Source organism: Oncorhynchus tshawytscha, linkage group LG06 (genome assembly GCF_018296145.1).
Source record: "Oncorhynchus tshawytscha isolate Ot180627B linkage group LG06, Otsh_v2.0, whole genome shotgun sequence".
Classification (NCBI taxonomy): Eukaryota; Metazoa; Chordata; class Actinopteri; order Salmoniformes; family Salmonidae; genus Oncorhynchus; species Oncorhynchus tshawytscha.
The window spans coordinates 51,458,913-51,479,768 of NC_056434.1; the positions used below are offsets into that span (position 1 = coordinate 51,458,913).

Below are 20,856 nucleotides of genomic sequence, written 5' to 3' on the forward strand. Positions count from 1 at the left end.
TAGTTCCACTCCTCTGCAGGGTTACATTACCTATCACAGTCCCACTCTGCAGGGCTATGTCACCTATCATAGTCCCACTCCTCTGCAGGGCTAAGTTACTTATCATAGTCCCACTCCTCTGCAGGATTACATTACCTATCATAGTCCCACTCCTCTGCAGGGCTATGTTACCTATCATAGTCCCACTCCTCTGCAGGGCTATGTTACTTATCATAGTCCCACTCTGCAAGGCTATGTTACCTATCATAGTCCCACTCCTCTGCAGGGCTATGTTACCTATCATAGTCCCAATCCTCTGCAGGGTTATATTACCTATCATAGTCCCACTCTGCAGGGATATGTTACCTATCATAGTCCCACTCCTCTGCAGGGTTACATTACCTATCATAGTCCCACTCTGCAGGGCTATATTACTTATCATAGTCCCACTCTGCAAGGCTATGTTACCTATCATAGTCCCACTCCTCTGCAGGGCTATGTTACCTATCATAGTCCCAATCCTCTGCAGGGTTATATTACCTATCATAGTCCCACTCTGCAGGGCTATGTTACCTATCATAGTCCCACTCCTCTGCAGGGTTACATTACCTATCATAGTCCCACTATGCAGGGCTATGTTACCTATCATAGTCCCACTCCTCTGCAGGGTTACATTACCTATCATAGTCCCACTCTGCAGGGCTATGTTAACTATCATAGTCCCACTCCTCTGCAGGGTTATATTACCTATCATAGTCCCACTCCTCTGCAGGGCTATGTTACCTATCATAGTCCCACTCTGCAGGGCTATGTTACCTTTCATAGTCCCACACCTCTGCAGGGCTACGTTACCTATCATAGTCCCACTCCTCTGCAGGGCTACGTTACCTATCATAGTCCCTCTCCTCTGCATGGCTATGCTACCTATCATAGTCCCACTCCTCTGCAGGGCTACGTTACCTATCATAGATCCACTCCTCTGCAGGGCTACGTTACCTATCATAGTCCCACTCCTCTGCAGGGCTATGTTACCTATCATAGTCCCACTCCTCTGCAGGGCTATGTTACCTATCATAGCCCAACTCCTCTGCAGGGCTACGTTACCTATCATAGTCCCACTCCTCTTCAGGGCTATGTTACCCATCATAGTCCCACTCCTCTGCAGGGCTACGTTACCCATCATAGTACCACTCCTCTGCAAGGCTACGTTACCTATCATAGCCCCACTCCTCTGCAGGGCTACGTTACCTATCATAGTCCCACTCCTCTGCAGGGCTATGTTACCCATCATAGTCCCACTCCTCTGCAGGGCTACTTTACCTATCATAGTCCCACTCCTCGGCAGAGCTACGTTACCTATCATAGTCCCACTCCTCTGCAGGGTTACATTACCTATCATAGTCCCACTCCTCTGCAGAGCTACGTTACCTATCATAGTCCCACTCCTCTGCAGGGCTATGCTACCTATCATAGTCCCACTCCTCTGCAGGGCAAGGTTACTTATCATAGCCCCACTCCTCTGCAGGGCTACCTTACCTATCATAGTCCCACTCCTCTGCAGGGCTACGTTACCTATCATAGTACCACTCCTCTGCAAGGCTACGTTACCTATCATAGCCCAACTCCTCTGCAGGGCTACGTTACCTATCATAGTCCCACTCCTCTTCAGGGCTATGTTACCCATCATAGTCCCACTCCTCTGCAGGGCTACGTTACCCATCATAGTACCACTCCTCTGCAAGGCTACGTTACCTATCATAGCCCTACTCCTCTGCAGGGCTACGTTACCTATCATAGTCCCACTCCTCTGCAGGGCTATGTTACCCATCATAGTCCCACTCCTCTACAGGGCTACGTTACCTATCATAGTCCCACTCCTCTGCAGGGCTACATTACATATCATAGTCCCACTCCTATGCAGGGCTACGTTACCTATCATAGTCCTACTCTGCAGGGCTACGTTACCTATCATAGTCCCACTGCTCTGCAGGGCTATGTTACCTATCATAGTCCCACTCCTCTGCAGGACTACTTTACCTATCATAGTCCCACTCCTCGGCAGAGCTACGTTACCTATCATAGTCCCACTCCTCTGCAGGGCTACGTTACCTATCATAGTCCCACTCCTCTGCAGGGCTACGTTACCTATCATAGTCCCACTCCTCTGCAGGGCTATGTTACCTATCATAGTCCCACTCCTCTGCAGGGCTACGTTACCTATCATAGTCCCACTCCTCTGCAGGGCTACATTACATATCATAGTCCCACTCCTATGCAGGGCTACGTTACCTATCATAGTCCTACTCTGCAGGGCTATCATTACCTGTCATAGTCCCACTCCTCTGCAGGGCTACGTTACCTATCATAGTACCACTCCTCTGCAGGGCTATGTTACCTATCATAGTCCCACTCCTCTGCAGGGCTATGTTACCTATCATAGTCCCACTCCTCTGCAGGGCTATGTTACCTATCATAGTCCCACTCCTCTGCAGGGCTATGTTACCCATCATAGTCCCACTCCTCTGCAGGGCTACGTTACCTATCATAGACCCAGTCCTCTGCAGGGTTAAATTACGTATCATCGTTCCACTCCTCTGCAGGGCTACGTTACCTATCATAGTCCCACTCCTCTGCAGGGCTACGTTACCTATCATAGTCCCACTCCTCTGCAGGGCTACATTACCTATCATAGTCCCACTCCTCTGCAGGGCTACGTTACCTATCATAGTCCCACTCCTCGGCAGGGATACGTTACCTATCATAGTCCCACTCCTCAGCAGGGTTACATTACCCATCATAGTCCCACTCTGCAGGGCTAAGTTACCTATCATAGTCCCACTGCTCTGCAGGGCTACATTACCTATCATAGTCCCACTCCTCTGCAGGGCTACGTTACCTATCATAGTCCCACTCTGCAGAGCTAAGTTACCTATCATAGTCCCACTGCTCTGCAGGGCTACGTTACCTATCATAGTCCCACTCCTCTGCAGGGCTACATTACCTATCATAGTCCCACTCCTCTGCAGGGCTACTTTACCTATCATAGTCCCACTCCTCGGCAGAGCTACGTTACCTATCATAGTCCCACTCCTCTGCAGGGCTATGTTACCCATCATAGTCCCACTCCTCTGCAGGGCTACTTTACCTTTCATAATCCCACTCCTCGGCAGAGCTACATTACCTATCATAGTCCCACTCCTCTGCAGGGTTACGTTACCTATCATAGTCCCACTCCTCGGCAGAGCTACGTTACCTATCATTGTCCCACTCCTCGGCATGGCTACGTTACCTATCATACTGAAAATAGAGATGGTGTGGACACATTATGGGCTGCAGGGCTGGAAGTCACGCATTCACACAAACACTAAAACACACACTAAATGCACCTCTTCAAGTTCAGTGCCTTGAAAATAAGTGATTCCTTAAAGATAATAACTAGCCCTTCTAAGCCCTAGCAACAAACTAAAGCAGCTGAAATCATTGGACACAGGTAGGCACTAGGTAGGCACCCACAGAAGTGCCACCGAAAACGTTATCTGAATTCAAAGCCGCAAACCATCATTTGGCCTCCCTGTGGGGGCGGCGACAGGAAAAGCAGGGTTGAGGAGGACCCATACAGAGAGAGAATGACAAGCCTGTAGCACATACAGTAGTGGTGTGTGGGTCAGTGGTTTGTTCACCCGCACCCACCCGCAATTGCTAATAACCCATCCGCAACCCGCATGACTGTGTGTGATAAAGTGACGATATGAGGCCCGCCCCCTAACCTAACCTGCAAATATAGAACAATATATTTTTTACAGCGAGCACAGGATTTAGATATGTCTCGGCTATTTGTTAGTCAACTTGTCTATAATTAAATAGGCTACATGCAGATTCTCTTCTTCTGTCATTAGCCTATATGTTGCCATAGAAGACTAAATAAACCCTTGCTCAACATAGTAATGTGATAGAGTGACAACTAGATTGAAACATTCATTCTGACGTTGATCAAGATCTCTCTGTCACCTCTGCTTCTTTCACTGAGCAAAGATGTTTAGGGACCGGGGATAAGATGCAAGATTATCTCTGCAAAATGTTCAAATGGCATCAGGTTGACCGGTTGTAAAAAATGAAAAATAGAAAGCTGTGAAAACGACCCAACATGTTACTGACTAGATTTCAGTTCGAATGGATGCATAATATATACGATTACAATATTGTCAGCTTTATGATGCTGATAAAGACAGCACCTCTACAGACATTTACATTCTCTCAAGATAATCAAAGAAAGAAATCCTATTTATCCACTCCTGTTCCTGAATCGAAATGTAGCCTACATTCGGTGTATTATTTTACTGCGTGAAATTCTTAATTCTGCAGGAGTTCATATTAAAGCTACAGTATGTGAGAGGTTATAAACCTACAGTCAGTGTCCAGATTTCAGTGTCCATTTAACTCATTTGAACACTAGGCTACATTCCCCTTGACATGCCATAGGCCTATTTTAAGTCCCCGTCTCGTGGCTGTCGAATTTGTATTAGCACCTCACAATCATCACGCATAACACTGCTGTCATCCTCTTTAAACGCCGATATTGTCATTTTTGCCTCAGAGGATCTCCGTGAACTTTTCTGCCCGTTCCCAAAAAGCATTTGGAGACTGGCCTGTAGGCTATTTGGCACGCATGTAGTTAGGCCATAGGCTTACGCACTAAATGCCAGATAGCCTAAAATAATGAAAGAAAAACCTGTATCCTACAAATATAAATTGCACAAGAATTATACATTTGTGGACTTTTTGAAGGTCTTGTTTTCTCTTTATTCAATCTGCCCACCCTTCACCCACACAATATTTCATGATACTAAACCCCCCTGCCCTGCGGATATAGCCACGGGGACTACGGGTTATGAGTCAACCCGCACATCACTAACATACAGTACATATCGGCAGTGGGGACAATACGCATACAGAGATAGCAGCGGGGACTAACTGACACCCTATTTCTCCCTCTCTCTCTCTCTCTGGGTTCGAACAAAGAACTAAATGGACCAACCCTTCTGATACATGAGCGAGAAGGACAACCCACAGACGTAGAGAATGACAGACCTGCGGCACAGACAGAGATGGCAGCGGGGACTAAACACATACAAAGACGATAGAGAGCACAGAGAAGGCAGTAGGGACGGACTGAGGGCCTTTCCCCACCTCTGGATTGAACAGAGAGGGTGTCTGTCTCCGAGCAAACAGAAGAAGAGGGAGAAGAAGACGTCATGTCTCTCTCACAAAGCCAGCCAGCTTAGCGGTACCATTAGTGATCCTCTCTTTATTGATGGAGGTTTGGTGAAATTTCTGAGCAATCTGAAGAGACCATCAAGACAAGAGTGTCACATGTTTGCCAGCGGGATAAGGAAAGGAGAAAGGGTTTTTGCCCCATCGTTACAGCACTTAGGCTTAGAGCTGTGTGTGTGTGTGCGGGGGGCGGGGGGGTTTGTCTGTGTGTGTGTGTGTGTATGTTAGGCTTGGGCGGTATACAGTATATACCGTATGCTGGGGTATTTGGAAAAAGACACGGGATGGTTTTTCAATACCGTTAATACAATATTTCATTTTAATATGTGTAGCTACTTTTTAAGTAAATACCAGCAATCATCTTGTGCAATACGTTAGGAGATAAAGAACATTGCGTTCTTCCTTTCACCTGTCCCATTATTATGAAGCTTGTGATAGTCCCCAGTCAAGTGTCACGTGGTGTTTGTTTACAAGCACACAGCGACAAGAGACCGGAGCCTTGTGAGTCACTCACTGTTGTGCAGAATGCACCAGGTGATCTAGTTACAGTATGGAATTCACAACTAAATGTTTGCCAGCTAGATATCTTACAACTATTAAGTCAACTGTCTAAAATGTGCTAAATGCTCCACAGTTGTGCATTTGGTTTGCTAATTTAGTAACTAGTTAGCTATCTAGCTAAGTGGTTAGGAGAGAATCCCCTCTTGGATCAAGAACCTTGCTGGCTAATATAATTTTTTTGCATGCAGCAAACTGGGAGTAGCAGTGGAGGCTGCTGAGGGGAGGATGGTTCATAATAATGGCTGCAATGGAGAAAATGGAATGGTATCCAACATGGCGGCAGGTAGCGTAGAGGTTAGGGCATATGGCCAGTAACCGGAAGGTTGCTAGATCGAATCCCCAAGCTGACAAGGTAAAAATCTGTCATTCTCCCCCTGAACAAGGCAGTTAACCCACTATTCCTAGGCTGTCATTGTAAATAAGAATTTGTTCTTAATAACTGACTTGCAGAGCTACATAAAAATATGGAAACCATATTTGATACCATTCCACCTACTATTCTGCTCCAGCCATTACCACAAGCCCACTCGCCCCAATTAAGGTGTTATTTATTTGTATACTTATATAGTTTAGGTCAAAAACTACAAAATGCAATGTGCTCGTTAGCATTTGGTTAGCATTTTCTATGGGATTATACATGTACTTGTTAACATTGCTAACTTTCAGATTACAGAGTATCAGTGGGGTTTGAAAACAGCGGCACCTGAGTCCCAGACCCAGAGTACCTCCATTATCAAACCCAAATCTCAAAAAACGACTATATTAGTTTTCTCTGACCAGCTAATCCTTTGACTCCCTAGGGTCTTTGGAAAGCTTGGATTTGGGGAGGGATATCTTGGGACAAATCAAATCTCACAAAAAGTCCTTTGAATGACTTTAATCTCAAATGGCAGCCATCCATGACTTCAACTTCCCTGCTTTCTAAATCACTGATTTGAGGCTCAGAGGGTTAGTCAATTTGTTATGGAGCTGTACCAATTCAGTAATATCACACAAAAAGGATCACCTTTCTGACCTGAAGCAGTCCAACAAAAAAAGAGCAACACTCAAAGTATCTCAGTCTGAAAATAAACATATGTTTCATGTTTTGATGATGTTGCAATTGTGAGGTTGGCATAATGCCTAATACGCAAGAAGACAGAATAATAGACAAGACCATGTAGCAGGGCCAAGCTCTATTGTGTAGCCCAGGTATTCCCAAACTGGGGTATGTGTATCCCCAGGGGTATGCGCCATGCTGTCGGGGGTACACCAAATAAAATGTCATTCACATTTTTAAAAATTATATATATATATATATATATATTTTGTAATTTTTATTTATTGTACTTTTTTTCACATTTTCAAACAGATATTGATGTTTTCCAACGGGGCTATACATTTGAGTGAAGTTTTTCTCTCGTCTGAGTAGCCTCATTTCACTGCCAAAGATAAAATTCAACCATCTAGTCTTCAGCGAAATAACGACACAATGTCAAATACAGGTATCACAGTCAAATAATTAACATCCAATCACATTAACCATTAGTCTCTCGCGGGAATTCCACTATGTTAGCAAACACAGCTGCTGCTCATGTTGCTATCTGTACTGATGGCGCAAAAGCCATGACAGAGAGACATAGTGGAGTGGTAATGTGCATGCAAGCAGTTGCTCCCGACGCCACTTGGGTACACTGCATGATCCACCGAGAGGCTCTTGCTGCCAAGGGAATGCCTGACAGCTTGAAAGACGTTTTGGACACTAGAGTGAAAATGGTTAACCGTGTTAAAGCAAGGCCCCTGAACTTATTTTCTGCACTATCTGCACTATCTAATGATATGGGCAGTGACAATGTAATGCTTTTACAACATACAGAAGTACGCTGGTCATCAAGGGGCAAAGTATTGACACGTTTTTTTTTTATTGAGAGACGAGCTTAACTTTTTCTTTACTGACCATCATTTTCACACACCTGGCCTATCTGGGTGCTGTTTTTTCTCGCCTGAATGATCTGAATATAGAATTACAGGGACTCTGCGCAACTATATTCAATGTGCGGGACAAAATTGAGGCTATGATTAAGAAGTTGGAGCTCTTCTCTGTCTGAATCAACAAGGACAACACACAGGTCTTTCCATCATTGTATGATTTTTTTCTGTGCAAATTAACTCAAGCGTACGGACAATGTCAAATGTGATATAGCGAAGCACCTGAGTCAGTTGGGTGTGCAATTACGCAGGTACATTGCCGAAACGGACGACACAAACATCTGTATTCGTTATCCCTTCATGCCCTGCCTGCAGTCCACTTACCGATATATGAACAAGAGAGCCTTATCGAAATTGCAACAAGTGGTTCTGTGAAAATGTAATTTAATCAGGAGCCACTTCCTGATTTCTGGATTGGGCTGCGCTCAGAGTATCCTGCCTTGGCAGATCGTGCTGTTAAGACACTGATGCCCTTTGCAACCACGTACTAATGTGAGAGTGGATTCTCAACCCTCACTAGCATGAAAACTAAATACAGGCACAGACTGTGTGTGGAAAATGATTTAAGACTGAGACTCTCTCCAATGCAACCCAACATTGCAGAGTTATGTGTATCCATTCAAGCACACCCTTCTCATTAACCTGTGATGAGTTATTCACAATTTTCCATGAACAAATAAGGTTTTATATGTAAGATGGTTAAATAAAGAGCAAAAGTATTGATTATTATTATATTATTATTTGTGCCCTAGTCCTATAAGAGCTCCTTGTCACTTCCCACAAGCAGAATTGTGACAAAAACTGACACTCATTCTTGTTTAACAAACGTATTGTATACATCTGAGAGTGCGCTGACTCTGGTGCTAGAGGGGGTACGCAGCTGGAGGATGAACGGTTGAAGGGGTACGGGACTATAAAAAGTTACGGGAACCACTGGTGTAGCCAATGCATTTGGTCTCCTCTACTCAAGAGGTCCATCGACACCATGATAAAGCCACAGATAGAATCAAATGTTATTTGTCACATACACATATTTCGCAGATGTTATTGCAGGTGTAGCGAAATGCATGTAGATGTGATGTGCCACACAGATCCGACTATGCGTGGGTTTCATGCATGTCATTCGAGAAGGAAAGAGAAAAGTGTCGGAGGGAATAGGACTACATACATGCAAAGCAACTTTATTTTAGTGAGCCCCATGATCGGGTGCACATGGAAGAAAATGTGTTTTTCCTTGCTACATTTCTGCTGGAGAGCATTTCTCAAAGGATGCCCTATCTGGACCTATCTCTGGGTTCCGTTGTGTCACAAAAACACTGACAGAGGACTCCCCAAACCCAAGGACAGCTCCAACTCCACTGAGGCTGCAAATTTGAAATGCATGATAGGACACATGATGGTCCTGGGCAGAGCCAGACATGTCTTGGAGGGACAGTGACTGTTATGTAATGTGTTTCTCATATAGCTTCTCTGGCTGCTTTGACTGTGCTGAAACTGTTCCAAAGCAACGAGGGAAACATTTACTGACATCATAGTAACTTACTTTCGGGACTATTACACTGGTACCATTGTGCCAGGCAAGCTCAATCAAGTAGCTGAAGTATCCGAGAGACAATAACTACTACTTCAACTCAGGTCTGTTATGGTATACAGCAGCAAGAGCCCGGAGGAGCCTTATCATTCCTCATACACCAAGTCGGAATTTGGTCAGACTTTGCAGGGCACGGGACAACAGAAGATGCATTACATTAGCAGTCCAGTTTATAGGATTCCTATCAAAATGACAAGCATTCCCATGAAATCCTTCTGACAGTTCATGTCAGATTTATGAAACTGAATACATTGGGTTGAATTGGCTCTTGGCCAACAGTCCAGCATGTCCATTGCATCTGTCATGTTGAATCGTTTATACCTCATCTATTATAGTACAGACTAGGCCGTCAGTGTAGGGTTCAGTTGCAAAAATACTGCGAACAGCCAGGCAGGACGCGCCCATGACATGGTACCTTGGCTGACAACCTGGCTGACATTCTAGTGGTTGAGGTGATTTCCTGATGATGCTGGGATATGCTATCGCCGTCTGTTGGGGCTCCAACTAGTCGGCTACAATGAACCCAGCTACCTATATTTTCTGATGCGTATAATTCATAATAAATCAAATGTTCATCTTGCAGGGATTGGTCTGTTTACAGTGAATCGCCGACTGTTTCTAAATCAATTACTAGGAAAGAATAGGAGAAGCATTAGATATCCTGCTGTCTAGCCTATAATAACAATATCCTAACGAATAGGGATAGATAAGCAGCACCGCTAGGCTATTTTATATGTTTAAGGTTTTATGAATGTCATTCATTAACAACGTACACAAGTGTGCAGCTAATGATCCGTAATGTGGATAAAAATGCAATCCCACTATTCCTCCCTTCAAGACCATGGAGCCAGCGCACTGTCTTGTCTGTCCGTGCACGGAAAATGCATGCTACCAAAGTCACCCAGAATAACGTTTCATGTCAATGTGTAAACAGCATCCATTCAAGATCATCTGTATAGTCTCAGTTTTGCAGTCGGGAATAACAGAGCGAGGATGCAAGATGCATAAACTTGTCTAAATTGTACACGATTCTGCATTGCGGTAGGCTCCATCACTTCGTCCCCATCTCAATCATTGTAAACAACACTGATTCCCTTGCTTTGCCCCGAGCTGCAAAGACACAGCTTTTCTAGGGGGAGGGGGGATATATAGAATCGCTGAAGTTGTCATCTTCTTACCTGCAATAGCGAACGATCCGTCCGTCGGTGTGCATTCACGACTCACGCCTGGATCATCGCCGGGTGCTCAGGAACTAGGAGCAGGGAAGAAACTGACAGGCAGCTGCGTCTCTGCCCTTGTCCTCTTCAATTGGACGGATGTCTATAGGGGGCGCTATACGGAACTTTCATTGGGCGACAGGCGCAGCCACCCAGTCCAAAAGATGTGTTCATAACAGAAGAGATCTGACAACATAACGGAGGATCGATCATAGCTAAGTGTTATTTGACATATTCTGCAGTGTGATGGTATCGTTTTCCTTTAGCCTAAACATGAACTTTACCTGGATGATGTCAGTACTTCAATGGGAAAATGCAGTAGCCTATTTTAATATGGAGTAGCATACCACTGGGCACAGACATCAATTCAACGTCTATTCCAAGTCTATTCCAACGTCTATTCCAATTTCATTGAAATGACGTTGATTCAACCAGTGTGTGCCCAGTGTGTAGGCATCATTATATATTTTAAAATGTGAGAACGACGTTGCCTGAAGCAGTCTACGTGATTGGAGATATGAGAGAGATGTGGGCTATTATCAAGATTAGCGGAGACAAACAAGGCTCACAGAGAGTAGGTCACTAGTAATTAAAAAAAAGTTCAATCCCAATCCACATGACATCCTCAAAACATGTCTACAAGCATTGCATTGCTGTGAATGTATACAAGATACTTAAGGCCCTCAATTATATTTTGGCACCAAAGCTTATGCTTAGGCCTACAGTGAAAACATTTAAATCAGCAATGATGACATGCTCAAAAAATGTCTAGGTACAGTGTACATTGTATAAAATATAATGTCCTCAAGGATATTTTTCTACCAGTAATCCAAGATTTGTATGTCAATCTTTCGAATAATTGTCATTCATCTGAGAAACATGGCAATGTACATACAGTAGGATATGAATGGCATTGTCTTCTATTAATCTCCAGGGTGACTCATAAACAGCTTCCACCCTACTGTCTTTCTAGAGAAGAGAATAGGTCATTGTCACATATGTGGTAGAGAAAGTGGAGAGGCAGAGACAGAGAGAGAAAGAGAGAGTGAGAGACAGAGGGAGTGCGAGAAAGAGAGACAGAGAGTGAGAGAGACAGTGAGAGAGAGACAGAGAGTGTGTGAGAGAGGGGGGAGGGAGAAGTATGAGAGAAGAAGAGTGAAGAGTCTGAAGAGGAGAGGGGGATGTCGTGATTTAACCCTCTACTGATCCCCTTTGGGACTCAACCCAAGGTATATCCATCCCTGAAACCCAAATCCACATGGGACATGTGTGCGCTCGTGTGTGTGTTCAGGTTGGTGGGAGGTGAGGACGGGGATACAATCCCCCACGGTGCCATAAGGATATCAGGTGGAGGGGAGGAGACAGAGGGCATTAGTGTCAGATTATTAGAACAAAAGCACTCTCACTTTATGTATACACCCACTCAGTGGTGTGCACACACACACACACACACACACACACACACACACACACACACTGGTGGTACACTGACCTAGGGTTGTGAGAGCCTCTGTTGACTGTATCAGCTAGCTCCCCCAAGGAAATAGCTCCTTCGATTAGAGAGCGATGCAGGGGGAAACCATCACATTAAAGGGGCATTTCATAGCATTTTGCATGATCCTGAGACTTTGCCAGGAAGTAAACACAGGCTTGCCAGTGGGATAACTATAAGGCGTATTTGCAAAATAGGCTGATTAACGGTGGATATCAACAACAACAGAAAATAGTGAAATTACCCCTTCATGTAGTGCCATTTTAGTTTAATAAACTCTGGGTATGCTATCGTTGATCAGCAGGGACACACTGAGGGGTCAGACGGTTGGCCTCTTAACAGATGTGGGTGTCTTGGCTCACCATTCGTCAGCCATATGGAAATGTCACAGAGGAATCATAAAAAATTATCATCTCGGTCTCTCAGGCCTGTGGTGGAAAAGGCCACATTTACATATGAACACAAAGGGCCACTCTTCACATCAGGAGCAGACACTCTCTCAACCTTTGATCACACTACAGAAGGAGAGAGAGGCACACCTATAGCTCATCTCTTGGCAGTAGTACTGTAGACTACTTTATCACTGACCTAAACCCAGAGTCTCTCAGAGCGTTCACAGTCAGCCCACTGACACCCCTATCTGATCCCAGCAAAATCCCAGTCTTCTTGAACAGAGCGAAACTATATCATGAGGCATCAAAGCCAAAGGAATTGAATAATATTAATCTACAGATGGAAGGAAAGTAGTGTGGAAACCTACCAAAAAACAACAAATTCAATCCCTTTTGGACAACTTCCTGGACAAAACGTTTCACTGTAATAGTGAAGGTGTAAACTTGGCAGTAGAAAACCTAAACAGTATATTTGACCTCTCAGCTTCCCTATCAAATCTAAAAATGTCAAACAGAAAACTGAAAATTATCATCAATTATCATCAACCGAAAATGATCATCAAATGGTTTGATGAAGAATGCAAAAACCTAAGAAAGAAATTGAGAAACCTATCCAACCAAAAACATAGAGACCCAGAGAACTTGAGCCTAAAACAATACAGATGTCACGTTCTGACCTTTATTTCCTTTGTTTTGTCATTATTTAGTATGGTCAGGGCGTGAGTTGGGGTGGGCAGTCTATGTTTGTTTTTCTATGATTTTGGGATTTCTATGTTTCGGCCTAGTATGGTTCTCAATCAGAGGCAGGTGTCATTAGTTGTCTCTGATTGAGAATCATACTTAGGGAGCCTGCGTTTCACTGTTTGTTTGTGGGTGATCGTCTATGTTAGTTGCTTGTGTCAGCACAGTTCTCATTATAGCGTCACGGTCGTTATTTGTTTATTGTTTTGTAAAGTTTGTATTCAGTGCTTTCTTTAATTAAAAAATCATCATGAACACATACCACGCTGCATTTTGGTCCACTCCTTACGACGATCGTGACAACAGAAATACGGCACAACGGAAAAAGAAGGAACAGTACATCAGTAATCAGCACAACGTAATTGAAGAATCCATAGACTAACCACTTCTGGGGAAAAATGGGAATACACTTAACAACCACATGAACAGTTATCTATCCAAAACTGAGACGTATGGTTAAAACACAGATTCACAATCTTTTTGGCTCTAAAACAAAGAAAAACCGCAAAAACATACACAGTTGAAGTTTACATACACCTTAGCCAAATACATTTAAACTCGGTTTTTCACTATTCCTGACGTTCAGTAAAAATTCCTTGTCTTAGGTCAGTTAGGATCACCACTTTATTTTAAGAATGTAAAATGTCAGAATAATAGAGAATTATTTATTTGAGATTTTATTTCTTTCATCACATTCCCAGTGGGTCAGAAGTTTACATACTCTCAATTAGTATTTAGTAGCATTGCCTTTAAATTGTTCAACTTGGGTCAAACGTTTCGGGTGGCCTTCCACAAGCTTCCCACAATAAGTTTGGTAAATTTTGTCCCATTCCTCCTGACAGAGCTTGTGTAACTCAGTCAGGTTTGTAGGCCTCCCTAATCTCACCCACCCACAAACATTCTAAAGGATTGAGGTCAGGGCTTTGTGATGGCCACTCCAATACCTTGACTTTGTTAAGCCATTTTGCCACAACTTTGGATGTATGCTTGGGGTCATTGTGCAATTGGAAGATCCATTTGCGAACAAGCTTTTTTTTTTTTCATCAGACCAGAGGACATTTCTCCAAAAAGTACGATCTTTGTCCCCATGTGCAGTTGCAAACCGTAGTCTGGCTTTTTCATGGCGGTTTTGGAACAGTGGCTTCTTCCTTGCTGAGCGGCCTTTCAGGTTACGTCAATATAGGACTCGTTTTACTGTGGATATACTTTTGTACCTGTTTCCTCCAGAATCTTCACAAGGTCCTTTGCTGTTGTTCTGGGATTGATTTTCACTTCTCGCACCAAAGTACGTTCATCTCTAGGAGACAGGACGCGTCTCCTTCCTAAGCGGTACGACGGCTGTGTGGTCCCATGATGTTTATACTTGCGTACTATTGTTTGTACAGATGAATGTGGTACCTTCAGGCATTTGGAAATTGCTCCCAAGGATGAAACAGACTTGTGGAGGTCTGCAATTTTTATCTGAGGTCTTGGCTGATTTCTTTTGATTTTCCCATGATGTCAAGCAAAGAGGCACTGAGTTTGAAGGTAGGCCTTGAAATACATCCACAGGTACACCTCCAATTTACTCAAATGATGTCAATTAGCCTATCAGAAGCCTCTAAAGCCATGACATAATTTTCTGAAAATTTTCAAGCTGTTTAAAGGCACAGTCAACTTAGAGTATGTACACTTCTTTCCCACTGGAATTGTGATAGTGAATTTTAAGTGAAATAATCTGTCTGTAAACAATTGTTAGAAAAATTACTTGTGTCATGCACAAAGTAGATGTCCTAACCGACTTGCCAAAACTATAGTTTGTGGAGTGGTTGAAAAACAAGTTTCAATGATTCCAACCTCAGTGTATGTAAACTTCCTACTTCAACTGTGCATGATTAAATACAAACCTTAGAATCAACTATTAAAGACTTCCAAAACACGCTGGATTCTCCAATTACATTGAATGAACTACAGGACAAAATACAAACCCTCCAACCCAAAAAGGCCTGTGGAGTTGATGCAGTCCTCAATGAACTGATAAAATACAGACCATAAATTCCAATTGGCTATACTTAAACTCTTTAACATCCTCCTTAGCTCTGGCATCTTCCCCAATATTTAGAACCAGGGACTGATCACCTCAATCCACAAAAGTGGAGACAAATTTGACCCCAATAACTACCATGGGATATGCATCAATCCTCTGCATTATCATTAACAGCAAACTCATACATTTCCTCAGTGAAAACTATATACTGAGCAAATGTCAAATTGTCTTTATACCAAATTACCATACGACAGACCACGTATTCACCCTGCACAACCTAATTGACAAACAAACAAACCAAAACAAAGGCAAAGTCTTCTCATGCTTTGTTGATTTCAAAAAAGCTTTTGACTCAATTTGGCTATACAAATTGATTGAAAGTGGTGTTGGGGGAAAAAACATACGACATTAGGAAATCCATGTACACAAACAAAAAGTGTGCGGTTAAAATTGGCAAAAAAACACACACCTTTCCACAGGGCCGTGGGGTGAGACAGGGATGCAGCTTTAAGATCCACCCTCAACAACATATATATATATCAACGAATTGGTGAGGACACTAGAACAGTCTGCGGCGCCCGGCCTCACCCTACTAGAATCTGAAGTCAAATGTCTGTTTGCTGAGGATCTACTGTCACACTGTATAATGATAGGAGACAGGCGCAGGAATACGTAATAGGGGTTTATATTTCTCCACCCATAAAAAAGTATGTCATGAAAACGCCTGGGACGAAGCCCAAAACAAACACGTGTATATATATATTTATAAATATACATTATATATATATATATATATATATATATATATATATATACATAATATTGTTTTTGTTTTGTTTGGGTACATACCTGTGTTTTGGGACGAAGCCCAAAACAAACACGTGTATATATATATATAAATATACATTATATATATATATATATATATATATATATATATATATATATATATATATATAATATATACACGTGTTTGTTTTGGGCTTCGTCCCAAAACACAGGTATGTACCCCAAACAAAAGAGCGAGGTGTAAACCTATATATAATACACGGGACGAGACCCGTAATAACAAGTGTACAAAAACACGTAGCACGAAAGCTGATACAACAGAGCACAGGTACTGTACTCACAAGACCAACGGACATGGGGAAATAATCAACAAGGACAATGCGGAATAGAAGGCACATATATACACGTACTAATTGGGGAATGGGAACCAGGTGTGCATAATGAGACAAGACAGTCCGGGGTTGGTGGTAATGAATCAAATTCAGTGTCGCCTAGAAGGCCGGTGACGTAGACCCCCGGAGCTGGTGAACAGAATGAGCAGCAGTACCGGAGGGATCCATGACAGTACCCCCTCTCCTTCCCCCGAGCAGGACGTCACCGGCCTCTGAGATGACCACAGGGATGCAGTGCGAGTCGGTCAGTGCGCCGGCGGTGAAAATCCCTGGTCAGCGAATTGTCCAGGATGCCCATCGCAGGAACCCCTCACCGCTCCTCTGGGCTCTACCCCTCCCAGTCGATGAGGGACAGGCGATGCCTCGCCCGATGCCTCGAATCCAGGACCGAGTACGCCGGACCTCCCTCTATGTCCAGAGGAAGAGGAGGGGAGTCACTGGGTCCAAGCCTTAATGCATGCTCTTCAACCGATCTCAGCCCACACCCGCCTGCCTGTCTAGCATCACTACTCTGGACGTTTCTGACTTAGAATATGTGGACAACTACAAATACCTAGGTGTCTGGTTAGACTGTAAACTCTCCTTCCAGACTCACATTAAGCATGTCCAATCCAAAATTAAATCTAGAATCGGCTTCCTACTTCGCAACAAAGCATCCTGCACTCATGCTGCCAAACATACCCTCGTAAAACTGACTACCCTACTGATCCTTGACTTCGGCAATGTCATTTACAAAATAGCCTCCAACACTCAACTGGGCAAATTGGATGTACAGTCGTGGCCAAAAGTTTTGAGAATGACACAAATATTACTATTCACAAAGTCTGCTGCCTCAGTTTGTATGATGGCAATTTGCATATACTCCAGAATGTTATGAAGAGTGATCAGATGAATTGCAATTAATTGCAAAGTCCCTCTTTGCCATGCAAATGAACTGAATCCCCCAAAAAACATTTCCACTGCATTTCAGCCATGCCACAAAAGACATCATGTCAGTGATTCTCTCATAAACACAGGTGTGAGTGTTGACGAGGACAAGGCTGCAGGTCACTCTGTCATGCTGATTGAGTTTGAATAACAGACTGGAAGCGTCAAAAGGAGGGTGGTGCTTGGAATCATTGTTCTTCCTCTGTCAATCATGGTTACCTGCAAGGAAACACGTGCCGTCATCATTGCTTTGCACAAAAAGGGCTTCACAGGCAAGGATATTGCTGCCAGTAAGATTGCACCTAAATCAACCATTTATCAGATCATCAAGAACTTCAAGGAGAGCAGTTCAATTGTTGTGAAGAAGGCTGCAGGGCGCCCAAGAAAGTTCAGCAAGCGCCAGGACTATCTCCTAAAGTTGATTCAGCTGCGGGATCGGGGCACCACCAGTACAGAGCTTGCTCAGGAATGGCAGCAGGCAGTTGTGAGTGCATCTGCATGCACAGTGAGGCAAAGACTTTTGGGAGATGGCCTGGTGTCAAGAAGGGCAGCAAATAAGCCACTTCTCTCCAGGAAAAACATCAGGAACAGACTGATATTCTGCAAAAGGTACAGGATTGGGCTGCTTAGGACTGGGGTTATGTAATTTTCTCTGATGAATCCCCTTTCCGATTGTTTCGGGCATCCGCAAAAAAGCTTGTCCGGAGAAGGCAAGGTGTTGCTACCATCAGTCCTGTGTCATGCCAACAGTATCCTGAGACCATTCATGTGTGGGGTTGCTTCTCAGCCAAGGGAGTGAGCTCACTCACAATTTTGCCTTAGAACACAGCCATGAATAAAGAATAGTACCAACACATCCTCCGAGAGCAACTTCTCCCAACCATCCAGGAACAGTTTGGTGATGAACAATGCCTTTTCCAGCATGATGGCGCACCTTGCCATAAGGCAAAAGTGATAACTAAGTGGCTCGGGGAACAAAACATCGATATTTTGATGGCCAGGAATCTCCCCAGACCTTAATCCCATTGAGAATTTGTTGTCAGTCCTCAAGAGGCGGGTGGACAAACAAAACTCCATGATTATGCAAGAATGAGCTGCCATCAGTCAGGATGTGTCCCAGAAGTTAATTGACAGCATGCCAGGGCGGATTGCAGAGGTTTTGAAAAAGAAGGGTCATCACTGCAAATATCAACTCTTTGCATCAACTTCATGTAATTGTCAATAAAAGCCTTTGACACTTATGAAATGCTTGTATTTATACTTCAGTATTCTATAGTAACACCTGACAAAAATATCTGAAGACACCGAGGCAGCAGAAAATTAATATTTGTGTCATTCTCAAAACTTTTTGCCACGACTGTAGTCTATCACAGTGCCATCCGTTTTGTCGCCAAAGCCCCATATACTACCCACCACTGCGACCTGTTTGCTCTCATTGGCTGGCCCTCGCTTCATATTCGTCACCAAACCCACTGACTCCAGGTCATCTATAAGTCTTTGCTAGGCAAAGCCCCGCCTTATCTCAGCCCACTGGTCACCATAGGAGCACCCACACGTAGCACGGACTCCAGCAGGTATATTTCACTGGTCATCCCCAAAGCCAACTCCTGCATTGTCTGCCTTTCCTTCCAGTTCTTTGCTGCAGTTTACCGATCATTGCACCTGTACATAGCCCATCTGTAAATAGCCCACCCAACTACCTCATGTTCTTATTTTCTTTTTGCTCCTTTGCACCCCAGTATCTCTACTTGCACATTCATCTCCTGCACATCTATCACTCCAGTGTTTAATTGATAAATTGTCATTATTTCGCCACTATGGCCTATTTATTGCCTTACCTCCCTACATTTGCACACACTGTACATGTACCTTTCTATTGTATTATTGACTGTTTGTTTATCCCATGTGTAACTCTGTGTTGTTGTTTGTGTCGCACTGCTTTGCTCTATCTTGACCAGGTCGCAGTTGTAAATGCTAACTTGTTCTCAACTGGCCTGCCTGGTTAAATAAAGGTGAAATCATTTTTTAAAATTAAACAAATTTAGTTAAATTCCCATATCTATTGGGTGAAATACCAGTGTGCCATCACAGCAGCAAGTTTTGTGACCTGTTGCCACAAGAAAAGGGCAACCAGTGAAGAACAAACACCATTGTAAATATAACCCATATTTATGTGTATTTATTCTTCACTTGCTTTGGCAATGTTAACATGTGTTTCCAATGCCATTAAAACCCTTAAACTGAATGAGAGAGTGAGAGAGAGAGAGTGAGAAGGAGAGAGAGAGAGAGAGAGAGAGAGAGAGAGAGAGAGAGAGAGAGAGAGAGCAACATCTGCAACATCTATCAGAGGTCAGAATATAGAAATCATAGAGGAATACAAATATCTGAGTATCCTTTTGGACAGTAAGCTTCAGTGGAGTAAATGTACAGACCTGATCGGCAAAAAGAGCCAACAGAGACTGTACTTTCTCAAAAAGCTGGGATTGTTAAATGTAGACTGTACTATATTGACTCTCTTTTACAAATATTTTATTGAGAGTATTTTATCTTTTTGTATTGTGTGTTGGTTTGGCAATGCCACTGTCAGCCAGAGAAATATGATGAGAAAGATTATCACCACAGCAAGCAAGGTCCTTGGAGTCTAACAGACAGGCCTGGATGAGATCTTTAAGGTTGGAGCCCTCTGTAAGGCTCACAAAAATCATTTGTGACCCAAGCCATCCCCTGTACCTGGACTTTGAACTACTCCCCTCTGGGCGCAGGTATAGGGCACACCTCTGGAGGAAAAACAGAACTAGACAATAATTTGTGCCAGGTGTGATATCCCTCCTAAATAGCTTGGGCTAATGTTCCTTTCGACTCCGTAAGGCCAGCCGGCTAGTCTTTAAAAAATGTTTTATTTATTTATCATAATTATAACTTTTTTTTATTGGTATGTAACTGTTATGAAAGTTGTATTGTCCATTTTGTCTTGTATTTAAACACCACTTTAAATGTGTACATGACACTGCAACACAATTTCCCCTTGGGGACAATAAAGTCAGTACTAGCAATAGAGATGTCGTGTATTTTTTCAAGCATCTCCTTTAGTAGATCATTGACCTCGTAGATTGGCAGATTATCCGAATATTTCCCCCTTCATTCTTCCTCTTTTTCTTCCTGTTAAAAGCAGGCAATGCACAGCCTGACATGGCGCATACCACAGGCTTTTATCTGAACAGGAACAGTAAATCAGGTGGATGGACAGGGAGGAGGCAGTACCAGCCGGGAATGAATGACTAATGGGTGTCATGGCAGACATACTGTCGACACAGAACCTCTGATCAGTCCGCAGAGGATTGGGATGATAGGGGGGGAGGAAAAGAAGGGGAGTTGGGGATAGGAAGGAGTTGTAGGGGTGGGACAGGGGATGGGGGAGGGAATGAAGATGTAGGGATGGGGTTGGGGTAAAAGAGAGGAAGGATTAGGATAGGGAAGAGATGGACGGGAAACGGGGGGGGATTTGGAGGG

The 20,856-nt window shown here is 43.5% G+C and overlaps 1 protein-coding gene across 1 annotated transcript in view; it reads right to left on the bottom strand.

Annotated features, from left to right (window-relative positions):
• Positions 1 to 10,679, bottom strand: part of LOC112252686 (contactin-1a-like) — a 115,664-nt gene extending 104,985 nt beyond the window's left edge. The window contains exon 1 of the mRNA XM_042323348.1: positions 10,549 to 10,679. The gene's annotated coding sequence lies outside the window, so the exon portion shown is untranslated. The remainder of the gene's footprint in view (positions 1 to 10,548) is intronic.
• Between the last annotated feature and the right edge of the window lie 10,177 nt (positions 10,680 to 20,856).